Raw genomic sequence first — 15,899 nt, 5'->3', positions numbered from 1 at the left:
ATGATGGTGCAAGTGCTTGGGCTCCTGCAATGTACACAGGGGACCTGGATGGAGCTCTGGGCTCCTGGTTTTGGCCTGGACCAGCCCTGACTTTTGCATGCATTTAGGGAATGCAACAGATGGAAGGCTTCTCTCTCTCTCTCTCCCTCTACCCATCCCTCTCTCTTACTGTCTACCCCCCAACACACACACATACACACACACACATCAATAAATGTTTTTGAAAGTTGCTACCAGTTGAGCACCTGTCCTCTAAGAATACAATTGTATGAGAGTTACACAGAGGATTTATAAATCAGCAAGTTCAGCATGGAGAGACCTTTGGTAGATATAAAACAGCAATATGGGACTAGTTGAATAATAATAATTGGTTCTTGGCAAGTGAGAAAAAGATGTCCAGTGGTCTTGGTATTAAAACCTTGAAAAATGCAAGGAATTAAGCAAAATGCAAGACAAAAATGCCACTGACAGAGACAAGAGCCTATGTAAAATTCAAGAAGAGACTGTATTGTGTTTGAGCAAATGAAAATAAATTCAGGATGTCAAGAATGTAGAATAAAAGTGGAAGAAAGAGAGAGGGAATGGAGAGGTTTACTGAAATGAGAAATCAGGCTGGAAAAATCAACAGCTGTCAGATGATGAATGGCCTATTCAGCCATGTAAAAGTTTTAGATCTACCAAAATGTTCATGGAATAGCAAGGGAACATTTTAGGCAGGAAAGTGACCTAATTTTACCTTTACAAAGAAGACTCTGTCTACAATGTACAAAACATTTGAAAGAAGGGTAAGTCTAAAGTCATGGAAATCAGTTAATACACAGAACTGTTTCATGTATACTTCTGAACTAAAGTTCAAGTAAGTATTAAATAACCAGCACTCGCTTGACAACTCTTAATACTCCATGAATTATCTATTGAAACTCAGTATCTCAATTGTTATACTTATTCATTGCACTGTTTATTATCTACATTGTTTACTAGCTTAGTTTTAACACTGAGAAAATTGATTGAATTGGGTAACTCCTTTCTTGGATGGAAACAATAACCTTCAATGGAATGCTAACTACCTCTGAGAGTTATGTTTAACTCAGACTTTCATTGCCATAGGCAGAAGTCATTGATTTTAGGCTGGGTGAACTGGTTTTGAAAACATATGCCCAAAGGGAGAATGTCATTCTAATAAGATGTTTCTATAAGCCCCATTCTATGTACAACAGAAGGCTTTCCCTTTTTCTCCATGAGCAAAAACTGAAATAGATCTATTTGCCCTTACGTTTGTAGTAAACAAGTGTGAAGGAAAATAATACTGAGTTGGCAGTTTCAAGATGTTTCTTTGCCAATTCAACTACCTACTTTATTTTTCAGCTGTAACATTTTAGAACAATTAATCTGTGTTTAACATCTTGAAAGCCATGAATTAGAAGAATTAAATCAACATTGGTCCTTCAGCAGTTTTTCTTATTTCATGTTTCATTGTTTTGTTCTGCTATTGCCACCCCACAACCAAAGTAAAAGTGTTGGAATTATTGGAAATAGTAGAAGGCTGGTTACTAAACAAACAGCTTCATCTCAAAGATCAAGTCAGAAAATGAAGGCTCTTTTAAAAATGTGGACTAATTGATTCATCGATGCAGCCAAATTCTGATGCTGATTCACGGTTTTACCCAAAGGAACACAAGCACTAGAGATTGCTCAAGACTATCAACGGCATTGTGCCAAACACATATTTATTTATTTTTTTTAATTTTTTTAACTTTTATTTAATGAATATAAATTTCCAAAGTACGGCTTATGGATTACAATGGCTTCCCCCCCATACCGTCCCTCCCACCCGCAACCCTCCCCTTTCCCACTCCCTCTCCCCTTCCATTCACATCAAGATTCATTTTCGATTCTCTTAATATACAGAAGATCAGTTTAGTATACATTAAGTAAAGATTTCAACAGTTTGCTCCCACACAGAAACATAAAGTGAAAAATAATAGATGATTTTTTAAATGATGATGAAATCAGATCAGACCTATTGTCATCAAACACATATTTAAACATCTATTTCTATTTATGTTTGTGTGCTGCCTGTTAATATTTTTAACTTTGGCATATTTTTTCCAACTTATATTCATATCATGTACTATGTCAAACTTATTTATGAATTTTTAAATGTTCATGTATTTGGGCCTAAACACCCTATATAGTAATGTTAATATTATATAATCAAATTTAGCAATTATTCTTACTGTTTCATCTGGTCTACAAAACCCCTAACTTATAATCATTTACAAAATGAAATGTTGATTTTAAACAACAGTTGCTAATAGCAACTTGACTTATTTTACATGATACATAGATATATTTTTCTTGTAATTTTATTAATTATGCATTAATTTCCATGTCAGTTGGAAAAATGCTGTTGCATAAATTCTATAATGTTATAAAATTATATTATTGATAATATTGAATTAAAAGTATACAGTGAAAAAACAATGAATTTGAAGTATATTTGCATGTAGAGAGAGGAGAGGAAAATCTTAGACAAATAGCCCTCAAATAAGGCAAAAGTTATGAAGTGATTATGCTTAACTAAACTAAGGAGAATAAACATGACAATCTTCATAGCACTGGCTATCTTTGGGATTTGCTAGGTCAGAACAACTCATGGCTGAACTTCCTGGCTTTTTTTTTTTTTTTTTTTTTTTTTTTTTTTTTTTTTATTTTTTATTTTTTGACAGGCAGAGTGGACAGTGAGAGAGAGAGACAGAGAGAAAGGTCTTCCTTTGCCGTTGGTTCACCCTCCAATGGCCGCCGCGGCCGGCGCGCTGTGGCCGGCACACCGCGCTGATCCGATGGCAGGAGCCAGGAGCCAGGTGCTTTTCCTGGTCTCCCATGGGGTGCAGGGCCCAAGCACCTGGGCCATCCTCCACTGCACTCCCTGGCCACAGCAGAGGGCTGGCCTGGAAGAGGGGCAACCGGGACAGAATCCGGCGCCCCGACCGGGACTAGAACCCGGTGTGCCGGCGCCGCTAGGCGGAGGATTAGCCTAGTGAGCCGCGGCGCCGGCCCTGAACTTCCTGGCTTTAAAAAAATAAACTTATTTGAAAGGCAGAATGGGGGTTGGGGGAGAGATAGAGAGAGAGAGAGAGAATATTCCATCCACCACCACTGGTTCACTCCCCAAACGTCTGCAACAGCTGGAGTTGGGACTAATAGAAGCCAGGATCCAGAACTTCATTCAGTTCTCCCATGTGGGTGACGGGTTGCCAAGAACTTGAACCATCATCTGCTGCCTCAAAGGGCACACATTAACAAAGAACTAGATAGGAGGCAGAACAGCCAGGGCTCTTGCCCACACTCTGATATGGGATACAGACAGCCCAAGTGGCAGCTTCACTTGCTGAGCCACAACACTAACGCAGCCCCTCCCTGACTTTTTTTTTTTTTTTTTTGACGGGCAGAGTGGGCAGTGAGAGAGAGACAGAGAGAAAGGTCTTTCTTTGCTGTTGGTTCACCCTCCAATGGCCACCGCGGCCTGCCCACTGCGGCCGGCGCGCCGCGCTGATCCAATGGCAGGAGCCAGGTGCTTCTCCTGGTCTCCCATGGGGGTGCAGGGCCCAAGCACTTGGGCCATCCTCCACTGCACTCCCTGGCCACAGCAGAGAGCTGGCCTGGAAGAGGGACAACCAGGACAGAATCCAGCGCCCCGACCGGGACTAGAACCCAGTGTGCTGGCGCTGCAGGCAGAGGATTAGCCTAGTGGGCCCCAGCGCCAGCCCCTCCCTAACTTTTATGGAAGTGTCTGGCAGATGGGCCACAGCAGCACTTTAGGGTTTATTCTGTGAAATAAGACATCATTTCCTGCATGTTTGTGCATTTATTTGTTCTGTGCTAATCATTGAAGTTTGGAAATAACTCTTCTAGCCACAGGGTCTTGTTGGAATATTTGTGGCTCTACTTTAAACATAGAAATGAGTTCAGACATTTCCAACCGTGTTTTCTGAGCAGTAATGGCTACCATTTGCACACATCAGGAGTCCATACGCTTGCTGTTTGTGAACGTTCATCTTATGGGTCAGTTTGGGCACAGTTTGGACATCCACAGGGTGCTCAGACAATTGGCCAGACGTTATCCTAAGTGTATCTGTGAGCCAGTTTTTGGTTGAGATTAACATTTAAATAGGTAGACTGAGTAAAGTAGTTGCTCTCCATGATGTGGGTGGTCCTCATTCAGTCAACCAAAAGTTGAACCAAAAGGCTGACTTTCCCAAGTGAGAAAATTCTTTCAGTCTTTTGGAGTTAGAGCACTTTCCTTTATGACAGACCTAAACTGAATCATCAGCTGTTAGCCTTTGAACTTGAACTTCACCACTGACTTTCCTGGTTCTCAGAATTTCAAGGTCAGACTAACACCCAATCATTGTGTGGCCTGGGTCTCCGGCTTGCTGAGTCATCCTGTACATCATGGAACTTGACAGCCTCCATAATTGCGTGGACTGATTTCCTATAGTAAAAATTTTTGTATCAGCATGAATCCTTTTGATTTGGTTTCTCAGGAGAATTCTGTTACATAAGAGGACTGAAGAGAATTTCTCTATTGTAACGTGAAGACTACATCAGCTCAGGCTTCATATGTTATTTAGTAATGGAAACAACATAAAAAGAGCAATTATGTCCCAGCACAGCATGATGACTTTGATAACACCTGCACATTTTTATAAAACGCTCCATTTAAAAAATAATTATTATTGAGGCAGCCAGAAGTTAAGTCAATCTCATAAATAATTGCATTTTTAATTTTCTCCCCACTAAATGATTTACTTTCATGTGCTTCTAATCTTGAAAGTGTACTTTAATAGAGCTACAGGGTGCAGTGTTAAAGAGATGGCACATTTACCATTGTGTGCGGTAACATAAAATCAATGGCAGCTACTCATACAGGCTTTTTCAATTTCTATCACACATGGTATGCTGCCTTTGGTTCAGTGGATAATCCAATTGTAAACACTGACTCACTGTTGACAACTTTAGGAAATAGGATTAGCAATTTCTAATTTCAAAGTAAACCTATTTCATTTTTGTCCTCTACATAAAAACAATGTGTTCAGAGATTCAGCTTCTCAGCTTTCAAAACTCCCTAGAGATAAGAATGTTGGAAATAAATTTTTGTTGTACTAAAGCCACTAATGGAAACCATTAAGTGTATGTTCCAAACAGCTTTTTAACAGTTCAGCACCAAAAACTAAAATAATAATATATGTAAATTCAATTGGAAGAAACCTCAAATTTCAATTGCAAAGAAAATTCAGTCTAACATCCAGAACCTAAAAATGTTGAAAATATCCTCTACTCGATGTTATCCAGAGAAAATTAAAAAGTTAATTTACTATGAAAGCTTTGTTTCCAAAACAAAAGTTTTAAGTTAGATTTTAGGAAACTGGTATGTCATGGAATATAGTGAACTTGAATCAATAATCCTGTGATTTGGGAGAATTATTTATTATACTATTTTAAGAACCTGTTTTCCTCTCCATTATCTGTGATTTCCCTTACTGGTACATTGACTTAATTTCAATCTATATCTCTACACTGAATTACAGACTCTTCTCAGCTCCCTCTTCCAAAGAACAGAGGGTAGTGACTTTTTTTAAGCTTTTAGAGCACAAAAGTGTCAGTATCTTGGGCCATAGATCCTCCATCAAAAATATTTATCCCAGAATTTTTTAAAATGCCCATGCTTAACCCTACTCCCAGAGATTTCTCTTAATGGCCTGGGCTGGAATTTGTTCGTATGCATTTTTAAGCTTTAAGATATTAATGCTATTCAACTCCAGTTGGGAAATACCAGCCTACATTAACCAAGGAATGGTTATTCCAAATGTAAGCTTGAGGCAATAAAACTGGCATTTAGAATTGTGATACTAATTGTGCTAGTGTATAGCAAGAAAACAATATGGGGCCCAAGGGCAAATCAAATCAATCAAGAGACAAAATGAAGTTGGTAGACAGGAAAGTCAATATTACAGGCTGAAGGAGTTTTATGGAACAATTCTTATGACTTGTGATAGTTAGCAGAATCAGGAGACATCTTGGGTGAAACTGTGGGATAAAGCAACTAAGTATAAATATCTTCCTAGCTCCTCTATAAAAAAATTTAAATGTTCCTCTGTGAGAAACTTGACTACATGTCCAAAGAAATTATACCATCTCAAGACTGCGTTGTACATTTTTTTCTTCAAACTTATTAGCCAATAACACATGTATTCGAATCATTCTAACAGAGTATATAGTATTGTACATGAGATTAGAGAAGATAGGGTCATCATAAATGCCCAGAAGATAAAGATTGGAGGTACATATCCATATAGACTAATCCCATTCACCTTTGAAATCCCACTCATTTTATAAATATAGAAGTGTTTCCATAAATGTATAATGTCATTCGACTTTGCTAGCCATAGCAATAATTCACTTATTATCACAAATAGAAATAATTCACTTATTAATCTACTCATCTGCATTAGCTACTTTCATTAGGCGCTGTGCAAGGTGGTAAATATAACCTTTTTGTCCTCAAAGACCTCATATTCTCAAAACTAGATAAACTTACTTAACCATTAAAATATGCATGACCTGCAAAATTAGTTGTATGTTGAAAGATAAGGACAAAGAGTTAGAAAGACATGAAAGAATCCAACACTGTCTTTAGCAATGTATGACTTGGAAGTGTCGGCAGGTTTTTAGGAGATTACATTCACAGTGATTCTTGTAGCAAAGAAGGTAAGTTGTCATCTTAGGGAGAGAGGACATTAAGTCTAAATCCACACATAAATGTGTAGCCCAAACAGAAGCTGCATGTAGGAAATGACGTTAGAAAGATGAGATAAGACCAACATATGACCTTTTTATACCCAAGACAGGTTAAGTTCTGTCTTGAGAATAAAGTACAATTTGAAGATGTTACAAAAGTAAGCTCTTTAAATTACTAAATATAGAAATGAATTAAAGGAGGCTAAATGGTAGGCAGAAACACCAATTGAAAGACTATAAAAATAATAAATTTGAGAATGATAATAAATGATGTTAGGACAGAGTCTGTAAATAAGGAGAGAAAAATTCATTGATGAGGCATGCAGGAGTTAGCAGGAGTTAGTGAACAGTAGAAATGAGGAGGGGAGAGATGGAATAAAAAAGAATAACTTCACATTTTTGGGTTATGAAATCAAAAGAAACAAGTGTCATTTGCTTAGAGGATAAAATGAAACAACTGATTTATGGCATAGAAATTAAGAGTTTAGCCCTGTAAAAGTTGAATTTCAGGTGCCACATGGAACTCAGCAGAAACTACCCTAGATCTGTTGGAGGTACACTCTGACATACAGTTTGTGCTTAAGATAGGAATTATGGAGTCATCCATTTATATAAGCTTGTTAACACCCTATGCCCCACTCACAAACATGATTTCTAGATTTTCCTTTATAATTCAGATGAGACCATAGAAGCAGTTGGTGGTAATATTAAGGTTTCTGAATATCTGACAGAGTTTACACCTTTCTTCGACAATGTTTATGTGAAGATAATGAGACCAGAGATGAAATCATGGATAACACGGAAACATGAAGTATAAAAAGAGACCAAGAAAGACAATTCAAAAGAGTAGAAGAAAAACAAAGACACTAATACATAAAAACATTTCAATAGGAAGACAATAAAATGATCAACTCTACTGTCAAATGATATTTGAAAGTTAATTGTACAAGAGCCATAAAGTACCCATTAAAATTTGCAATTGGAAGTCTTTGCCAGTTTTGCCAATGTAGCTTCATAGATTTCCAATGATAGGATCCTAACCATAGTGAGCAATACAAGTAGAAATATTAAGTCATATGAGTAAGAAAAAAATCAATACGCATAAATATTTAGAAGAAGCTTTATTGTTAACAGAATGGGTGTTAGAGTGTGATACCTAAAGAATATATAAGATTAAATGAGTACTGGGGTTTTGAATTGTTTTATATTGAAGGAATGAAAACTTGTTGGAAGGAGTCAGTACAGAAACGCTGCAGTTCTAAGAGTCAGAGGTGGTACTGGATGGATTGAAGTCCCTGGGGAAGTGAGGATGATGGATTCATAGAGAGAATGACTGCTTCCTCTCAAAAGAGAAGGAAACAAGGTAGAGTGGAAACAGATCCGTAGCAGATGAAAGGTTAAGAAACTAGGAGAGTCCTCCTCTTCCAGTCTATTTTCTCTGCGAATACCAAGACTCACTCATCTTCTGAGAGTCAAGGATTAGAAGTAGGTTAGGGAATTTGAGAAGAGCTGTAGGAGCCTAGAATAATAATGTGTGAAGGAGAGACTTTGATTAAAAGCTTAAAGGATTTCCAGGAAGATTTAAGTCCCCAGCTCAACCTAGATACTATAAATCTGCTATCTCCAGTCTTCCCTTCCTTTAGCAGTGTTCAGCAGCCTGGATAGAGTAAACAGATCATCTAGATAGACAGCCGGGCCTTAAAATGCTAGTAGAAAATTATGGAGACAAAGCTATTATGGAAGTTGGGGAAAGAGGAGCTGAAGTGAGGTTCTATGAGTCCAAGATGAGATGCGGAAGAAAATAAAGCCAGAACGAAGAAATTTTTAAAAAAAGAAAGAAAGAAAAACCAGCTCACTAGAATTTATCTTCAATTTCAGTTATGGATATAGTGAAGAAAAGGAATTGAAGGTTGGATAAGGAGTTGCTGCTAACTATTGCATGATATAGCTTTTTTTTTTTTTCCAAAGCCTCTTCCACTACCATGACTAGCACTCAGTAAATGTTTGTCAAATTAAACTTATTCTGAAATAAATATAAAAAAGATTTTTTAGAACTGGGAGATGAATCAGATAAAGAACAGTGGTGTAAAATACCTTTCCCATATAGACAGAGCTTAAAGGTCTTTTATTCTAACTAGTAACCCTCTCCAAAGTAATAGCAAGCACTAAGCCTTCAATTTCAAACTAAAACTCTGAGGATATGATTCAAATACCATATTTTGGCCAGTCAGATCTAATTTTAAACTAGATGAGTCATTCTATTCATGGGATATTTTAAGTAAAGATTGCACTGCATGAATATACTCCCTACCAGACACTAAAATGAATGCAGGGAAACCCAATAAATTATACACAATTGTCATTGTTAGGTTTGGTTTTTCCCCACAGTAAAATAGATCACTTAGCAGAACCTGGCTTCCCTCTGCTAAAGAAACTGATCCAAGGGATGTGCTGTTGACAATCACTTGTAACACTATGTACTGTTTTCATTGCAAAGGGAAAAAAAGGTCCCTAGGGATCACTACTTATTCCAAGAACTTTGTTACAGAGCAGAGAAAGCAAGTCCTGACAAAGACAAAATGATTATTTCCAAGATCACAGAGAGAGAGAGAGAGAGAGAGAAGCTGCAGCACTGCCCTATATCTAGGGTCACCCTTCTGCCACTGTGAAAATCACTGGAGTATTAATACTACAGAAGCTCTTTGCTTTATTTATTTAAATGTTTGTCCCAGGAAAATTGACTGAAATTGCCACAATTTAGACAGAAACATCTCCCACTCCCAAGAGAACCATGAGCTAGAAATCTTTATCACATATTCTCTTTTGTTATTGTTGTTGCAAATGAGCAACATAAAGACCAAAATAGTCCATGCATTTTATAATATATAGTATCATGTACACATACACATGTATACACAGAGAGATGGAGGCAAAGAAGAGTGACAAGGAGACAAAGAAAGTATATGAAATACATAATTCAAAAGAGAAGTTTCTCTCTCTGGATAACTTAACACGGAGTATACTATTCACTTTCCTTATTTTTTAATCCCTAATGTGTTTGACCAAAATGGTAATTAACTACATTTTTCTATTTTGCTCAAGACTTACTGTATATCATGTGTAGTGTGCTTCTGGTCTCAAGAGGAAACTGGATCATCTGGAGAATATTTTTCAATGTCTTTTCTCTGTAAAGATTTACTGAGTTGTCTCTAATGTACACTGACAGCTTCTGCATTAAAATTAGAAGAAAGTAGACATCAATATTGTCAAGCTAAAAAATCCTTCCCCTTTCATTTTCATTCTAGTAAAATAAATCAGGTCCATATCTTTTAATATTTTATTAGAATTGTTCATTTTTGAAGGTCAAGAGCAAAAGGACTTTTCGAAGTTTCAAGAAAATTCAAAAACGGTGGCAGCTAATTGATAGTCTCAAGACACCAACAAAGGCCTGGAGCAGACACTTAAAAGCCATATTAATTTCCTTGCTCAAGTTGCTAGCGAAACTTAGCAATGCTACTAAACATCACCGTGCCTTGTATTGGAGTTCTATGTTGATAAACAACAGAAACTCCTTCTAGCTACTTTCGATGAAAAGACATTTTATGAAGGATATCAAAGAATTACTGAATGGACAGGGTTACAGAGAAACAACGAGAACCAAGTCTGGAACCGCTTTTCTGAAAGGTAAAAACTGCTGGAGACAAATCATCTCTAGTTAGTTCTTCCATCCCAATTCATTCCACCTGAGATTGATACTCCTAGAAGTATCTATTGGACTAAACCCAGATTTTACATGGACCCTTTGATAGCACCTGAGTGTCTGACATTAGCTTCCCTAAGTCAAAAAAGAATATTGTAACTGGGTATAAAATAACATAAGCGGACAATTTTTACTACTTAAGTGTAAAGCTGGGAAACATGCTGGCTTCCTGCTTGCCTGTGTCATCAGACACAAATTACCTTGTTCCTTAGCTCAACGTCTTTCCCAGAGCAGGGAACCTGGTCAGGATAATTCTGATCGCAACCCTCTGTGGACTTAAAGGACAGCCATGGCAGAGTGGAGGAGGCATGCGTTGCCATCCAGCTAAAGACAGGCTGGCATCAGAGACCTGCTGCTCCTTCATGACTTCACAGTGCCTGCACCCCTTTTCCTGTAGCTCTTTTTTAAGCCCCAAAACACCTTCAGCCCACAGAGTGCTAGCCCTGAAGACTTGAAATTCTGCTATGTTCCCAGCTCTAGAACAGATTAAATGTTCTCTTCCCTTCACCCAAAACCCTGTCTTTGTTATTTTTATTAGCACTGGGGAAAGAGATGGAGCTTTTGGTTACAGTATGATGAGTTTTATTGCCCTTTCCAGGCCATCACACAATGGACAAGAGAGCAATTTTTTTTTTTTTTTTTTGACAGGCAGAGTGGACAGTGAGAGAGAAGACAGAGAAAAAGGTCTTCCTTTTCTGTTGGTTCACACACACACACACACACACACACCCCATGGCCGCTGCAGCCGGCCCACCATGACCGGCGCACCGCACTGATCCAAAGCCAGGAGCCAGGTACTTATCCTGGTCTCCCATGGGGTGCAGGGCCCAAGCACTTGGGCCATCCTCCACTGCACTCCCAAGCTACAGCAGAGAGCTGGCCTGGAAGAGGGGCAACCAGGACAGAATCCGGCGCCCCGACCCGGACTAGAACCCAGTGTGCCGGCGCCGCAGGCAGAGGATTAGCCTATTGAGTCGCGGCACCAGCCCTTTTTTTTTTTTTTTTTTTTTTTTTTTTTTTAAGATTTATTTATTGATTTGAAAGAGTTACAGAGAGGCAGAGAGAGATCTTCCATCTGCTGGTTCATGTCCCAGATGGCCATAATGGCTAGAGCTGCGCCAGTTTGAAATCAGGAGCCAGGGGCTTCTTCTGGGTCTCCCACACGGGTGCAGGGACCCAACGACGTGGGCCATCTTCCACTGCTTTCCCAAGCCCTAGCAGAGAGCTGGATTGGAAGTGGAGCAGCCGAGACTCGAACCAGCACCCATATGGGATGCCAGCACCGTAGGCAGCAGCAGCTTTACCTGCTACGCCACAGTGCTGGCCCCCAAGAGATCATTTTCAAGAGAAAACCAGAATACTGATAAGAAATGAAAATTTATTTGGGCAGTCAAAAATATAAAAATTGTCTACTTCAAACCCAAATTCTTGATTTTGCAGGAAACCAAAAAAAAATATTCATTCACATGCTGTGCTTTCATGGAAATATTCCTAATACATAGGAAACTGCATTCATTGTTAAGATATGCCAGAAATCTAGACAGCAGAGGGTTAACTGAAAATCTGGGACACACTCCCCCCTCAAGCGACAATGTTTATAAATACCTTTTGCTCTACCAGCAGCCGTTAAGTGCACGTGGTGACTACATATTTTTTGCTTCTGTCTAGAGCCCCAGATCAAGCTTTACAACAGCCTTTTGCATGGTAGTTAGTTAGTCCTGCCCCAAGGAGGAGAAAGAAGAACCACTTCGGGAGCGATTTAATATATGCTGCAAATGAGCATATAGAATCCCGAGAAGCATACCTGACTGTATGAACACACTGAAAGAAATTTGCATTTGGAAGTTCCAATCTGACAACCATAAATACTAAACCCTAGCAGCATGTAATACTGCAGGAGTTTCACATATCTGCATTCATAAAGCACTATCTGTCTTGAACAAAAATAAACCACCAGGAGCAGAGTCAAATAATTTCCATTTAAAATGATGACTAATAAAATAATGCTTAACATAGAGCAAAAAATCTAAATTCCACCTCAGTGATTCCAATTTTTACATTTCCTGAATCAATAATTTTCTTAATACCAATAAATCTTAGATCTATGCATATTTTGTTTTATGGATGTTGTATATATTCTGAGATTATGCCGAAGATACCAATGAGTAGGTTGAATGATTTCAACAAAATTAATCTTATTTATGAACAGAAGTTATATTTTAGTACTAATTCTAAAGCATGGCATGGAATATGAGACATCTGTTTTTAAAAGGTAGTTGAAAAGCTTTTTAGTACAAACTATTTTCGGAGATTACCGATGCTCTAACAGGGCATATTGCACAATTAAAATCACAGACAAGTCATTATGGGGCACAGATTGGATCTGGACAATTTCTAGCATGCTCCCAGATATGCACAATATCTGGTTCCAAAGAAATGATGTAACAGCTGATATGCTGTCTACTTTTGACACTTAATTTAGGGCCAGAGAGAGAATGTCATCTTGAACATTAAATCTTGCTCCTTCTGTGTGTGGGTGCCAGAGTCACCAGTTTTCAAGTTTCTAATGGAAAACGTACTGCTATCCATCAGATCTCAAATGCTTTTTCTTAAATTTTCTTATTCTATATATTTTCATGTATTTTAAAGGCAGAAAGATAGACACAGACAGACAATGAGAGATCGTCTACCTGCCACCTCACTTCTGTAATGTTTACAATAGCTGGCTGGTACAGGCAGAAGCCAGGAGCCTGGCACTCACTCCAGGTCTCCCAATCGGGCGGCAGGGATCCAACTACTTGAGCCATCACTTCCTGCCTCCCGAAGTGCACATTAGCAGGAAGCTGAAATTGGAAGCAGAGTCAACTGTGCCCTTTTGCCTTCCTCAGTATGACTATAGGTCTTCACTGAGAGCAACGGAACAGCTCAGGGGTGGCACACTTCTCACAGTTTCCCAAAAAATATGGCAGCAAATTCTCACAATGGGGGATTGCAATGGAGTAAAGGAGCTTTTATAAAGTATGGTCTTAAAAGGAGATACATTTACACAGAGCAAATCACATGCTCATTCTATTTTGTTAGCAAAACACAGAAGGAACTGTACAAGTCATGAGATAATTAAAGTGCTGTAAGATTCTGTTAGGGAGGGGAATACTACGTTTCTTAATATTGTATTATTTATGTATCAGAACACTTTGCTTTGAGTATCACATTTCCGAGATCCTTGACATTTTAATTAAAAGGAAACCAAATGCGTGTTGCTGTCCGTCATTGTTCTTCAGTTTGGTTTGGGTTCAGGGTTTTCTCCTTGTTTTATTTGCTTTCAAAATGCAATTTTAGGATGTTAACAGTCATTGACTATAGATGCAAGTTATACAGGTATTTACTGTACTACTCCTGGAACTTTTCTGTGTATATAAAAACTGTTATAGTATTACTTGTTTCATGCCTCTCCACATTTTATGTGCTTTGGCGTTTCCTGCTTGCTCTCCTCATCGAATTCCCATTGGCCCTTTAAGCCTCAGCCAGGTGTTCTCCTGTCTATAACCTCACTCTGTACCACACCTCTATCGTCCTAATTGTAGCATTCCCTTATAATTATTCACTGTCAAGTCTATCTCTCCAGTATCAGGGGTATGCAACTGCAAATGTGCAACAGAATCACATAGAGAAAGAATTTAAAGAACTGATAGAATTCCCCACTCGGAATTGGTGAAGGCTAAAAGTCATTTGTAAAGCATCCTCAGGTAAATCCAATGCTCATCTATCATTAAGAGTAGCTACACTTAACTGTGAACTCTTCAGAGTCAGAGTTTTCCTTGTTTACTTAAACGTGTTATTGCTCCAAACACAGTACATGGTGGGTCCAGGGCAATATTGAGGGAAGCATACAACACGGTGGTAAATAGCAATCAACATGCTGATGAAGGCAGGAACACATGGAGAGGTTTGGATGGAGCTGGAAGCAGAAGGCTGGCTACTGCTAGTGATGCATGGAAGTCTGCATAGACCTGGTCTCAAGTGGAGACACAAGTCTGTGGTGGAGGATCATCAGGGGTGCAAGAGCCACCTGTTTTGTGTAGGGTGGCCAGGCATAGACCTCTAGAATAAAAAGGAGCTTTGCCTTCCTGTGAGGATCAGGGTTCCTGGTTAAGCCATCCCCTTAGGAGCGAAAACTTCTGATGCTTCAAAGTTAACAATAAACTTCCTATTAATAAGACCAGAGTTCCATTTAAATATCTTTGGGTGCCTGTGGGACCGTTTCTTTCTTTTTTTTTTTAAAGATCTACTTACAGATTTATTTGAAAGGCAGAGTGACAGAGGGGACAGGGAGGGGAAGGGGGAGAGGCGGGAAAGAGAGGGAGAGAGAGGAAGAGAGAGATCAATTTTCCATCTGCTGGTTCATTCCATAAAGGGCAGCAAGCTCAGGATTGGCCCAAGCTGAAGCTGGCAGCCAGGAACTCCATCCAGGTCTCCCACCTGTGTGGCACGGGCCCAGTTACTTGGCCCACCCTCCACTGCTTTCCCAGGCACATTAGCAGGGAGCTGGACTGGAAACAGAGCAACAAGGGCTTGACCAGTGTTCTGGTATGGGACGCTGGCATCAAAAGCAGCAGTTTCACCTGATGCACCACAATGCCAGTGGTTCTAGGATATTTTTCGGATAGACCTCATTTGATTATGTCACCTATTTTTTAATGGAGTCTCATGTCTCTTTCCTCTGTTAAACCATGTTAATTCTTCCTCCTTTAACATAGTTTCTTCAAGCTGATTGTTCTGAATACTATAAAGAAATGCTATGTTCCACATAATTCAGCAAAGTGCATTAGGCATGCACAAAGTAATTAGTAATTAGTCACCATTTGAACTAAAACACAAGAAAGTGTCTCTGCTCCAAGGACAGGCCATTCAGGATGAGGGAAGCATGAGTAAGTGCCTTCGCATCCCAGCTTCCTATAGACCTTTTCCCTCCCCTCATCTCCCATTATGCCTGCGTAGAACCTCTCTTGTATCCTAATATTCGCTTCCTTCTATGGTTAAGAAATAATCAATTTTCAGGGGGTAATAGAAATGCAAATATTCAGTCCCAATTAAAATATATAACACTGGAAACATATTAGTTCATTAGTAAAAGGAGTGTGAACATTGTTGTCATTATCTCTGTATACTCAATTCCTAGAACAATGAATATTTGCTGAAAATAAATCAACGAATTAGTGATAGTAAATCTACTCTTCCATAAAGTAAGGTAGAGCAGATGTAGGCTGGTGTTCTTGTGTTTTAAAATATACTATTTTTTGGCCGGCGCTGTGGCTCACTAGGCTAATCCTCCATCTTG

General features: G+C 38.9%; 1 long non-coding RNA gene across 1 annotated transcript in view; it reads right to left on the bottom strand.

The window, feature by feature from the left end:
• Positions 1-15,899, bottom strand: part of LOC127492770 (uncharacterized) — a 37,616-nt gene that overhangs the window by 20,156 nt on the left and 1,561 nt on the right. The window lies entirely within an intron of this gene.

The sequence above is a fragment of the Oryctolagus cuniculus genome, chromosome 14 (genome assembly GCF_051225735.1).
Source record: "Oryctolagus cuniculus isolate XC-2025 breed Fujian yellow rabbit chromosome 14, ASM5122573v1, whole genome shotgun sequence".
Lineage (NCBI taxonomy): Eukaryota > Metazoa > Chordata > Mammalia > Lagomorpha > Leporidae > Oryctolagus > Oryctolagus cuniculus.
Note: the sequence above shows the minus strand (reverse complement) of the source record. Positions and strands in the feature narration are given on the sequence as shown.